The sequence below is a fragment of the Nannospalax galili genome, unplaced genomic scaffold (assembly GCF_000622305.1).
Source record: "Nannospalax galili isolate Female #2095 unplaced genomic scaffold, S.galili_v1.0 scaffold286, whole genome shotgun sequence".
Taxonomy (NCBI): domain Eukaryota; kingdom Metazoa; phylum Chordata; class Mammalia; order Rodentia; family Spalacidae; genus Nannospalax; species Nannospalax galili.
In genome coordinates this window covers 3,507,376-3,509,740 of record NW_008359442.1, presented here as the reverse complement: position 1 = coordinate 3,509,740, position 2,365 = coordinate 3,507,376, and the positions used below count along the sequence as shown (strand labels likewise).

Genomic DNA, 2,365 nt, shown 5'->3' with positions numbered 1-2,365 from the left:
AGGCAGGCGGATCCTCTGTGAGTTCAAGGCCAGCCTGGTCTACATAGTGAGCTCCAGGACAGCTGGGGCTACAGGGAAACCCTATCTCAAAAACAAACAAACAAACAAAAAAATTAATCTCAAATGCATTGGACACAGTAGATTTTCTGTTAATTATCTTTTTTTTAAAAAAATTATTTTGCTTCTTCCTCAGGAAACATCAAATGGAGGATGATGCTGGTGCAGTGGGAGGCTTGGGAGGCTTTGGCGGCTTCTGGCTTCCATAGAGCATTTGGTATTGGTGTCCCAGGCCCTGGGTTGGGGCTCATGGAGGCAAAGCTTAAGACAAGGAGTGGATTCCAGTCACCAAGCTGGGCTGCCTGGTGAAGAACATGAAAATCAAGTCCCTGGAGGAGATGTACCTGTTCTCCCTGCCCAGTAAGGAATCTGAGATTATTGACTGGAAGCATCTCTTAAGGATGAGGGTTTTTTTTTTAATATTTTATTTATTATTTTAATTTTATGTGTATGAGTGTATTGCCTGCATGTATGTGAGTGCACCCGTGTCATGCAATGCCTTGGAGGTCAGAAGAGGGCTTCAGATTCCCCTGGAACTGGAGTTAAGGACGGTTCATAGCCGCCATCTGGGTGCTGGGAATCGAACCCGGGTCCTCTTAACTGCTGAGCCATCTCTCCAGACCCAAGATTGAGGTTTTAAAGATCATGCCAGTGCAGAAACAGACCTGAGCTGGCCAGCAGACCAGATTCAAGGCTTTTGTCGCCACTGGGGACTACAACAGTTGTGTTGCTTTGGGTGTTCAGTGCTCCAAGTAGGTAGCACTGCAATTCGAGGGTCCATCATCTTGGCTAAGCTTTCCATTGTCCCTGTTCAGAGAGGCTACTGGGGAAACAAAATTGGCAAGCCCCACACCGTGCAGTGCAAGGTGACAGGCCACTGTGGCTCTGTGATGGTGCGCCTCATCTCTGCCCCCAGAGGCACTGGCATCATCTCTGCTCCTGTACCCAAGAAGCTGCTGCTGATCGCTGGTATTGATGACTACTACACATCAGCCCGGGCTGCATGGCCACCCTGGGCAACTTCGCCAAGGCCACCTTTGATGCCATCTCTGAGATTTACAGACACCAGACCCCTGACCTGTGGAAAGAGATGGTCTTCACCAAGTCTCCCTATCAAGAATTTCTCTATCATCTTATGAAAACCTGCATCAGAGTCTGTGCAGAGAACCCAGTCTCCAGCTGTGGCTACTATCTAGGGCTTTTATATGAGAAAAAAAATTAAGTGAATTAAGTCTGTTAAAAAAAATTTTCATTTTACATGTATGAATGTACTGTCTGCATGTAGGTAGGTGCACCTGTGTCATGTAATGCCTGAGGTCAGAAGAGGGCATGGGATCCCCTGGAACTGGAGCTTATGGATGGTTGTCAGCACTATGTGGGTGCTAGGAGCTGGGAATTGAACCTGCGTCCTCTGTGAGAGCAGCCAGTGCTCTTAACCACTGAGCCATCTCTCCAGCCCTAATCATCTCTTATGAAATGTAAAATTCCTCTAAATGTTCAACTTCATTCAAATTGCGGTAGACTTTATAGCAATTACATCCCTTCACCTTTCTCCTTCTAATATCTGGTTCTCCCTTTTCTTCTACAAGCCTCTTGCAGTGGCTGACTGGTTTTGTTTCATCTTCAATGACTTCAGGCAGTATAATAAGCTAAGAATTTCAATGAAGACAAAATGCAGGTTATCTGGGAACTTCTGGGTAGTCAGGGTTGTCCCCAGAGGAAGGATGCCTGCAGAGCTGGTGCTTCACTGAGAAAACAGTGGGGACAGTGATAGGGAATGTTAGGCAGGAAAAAAGGGAGCACGAGGCAACCTGTAGCCATGTACTTCTATCACAGGATGGAAAGACACAGGCAAACTTTAGGGACATGAGACAGAAAGAAGCCCCTCACCTAGGAATATGGCAGAAGTCTCTTGTCAGCAGAGAAGCAAGAATTCATGGGACTGGAGAGATGGTTCAGTGGTTAAGAGCACTGGATGCTCTTCCAGCAAACCTTGGTTCAGTTCCCAGCACCCATATAGTAGCTAAAAACCATCCATAACTCCAGACCCAGAAAATCCAACATCCTCTTCTGTCCTCCACAGCATTATACACACATTATACACTTATAAACATGCAGGAAAATATATAAATAAATAAATTTTTTATTATTTTTATTTTATGTGTATGTGTGTATTGCCTGCATGTAGGTAAGTGCACCCATGTCATGTAATGCCTGCGAAGGACAGAAGAGACAGTCAGATCCCCTGGAGCTGGAGTTACAGACAGTTGTTACCTGCCATGTGGGTTCTGGGATTCGAATCCAATCC

At 45.9% G+C, this 2,365-nt stretch overlaps 1 pseudogene; it reads left to right on the top strand.

Annotated features, from left to right (window-relative positions):
* Nucleotides 1–325: 325 nt before the first annotated feature.
* Nucleotides 326–1,298, top strand: LOC103725779 (annotated as a pseudogene).
* Nucleotides 1,299–2,365: the final 1,067 nt, after the last annotated feature.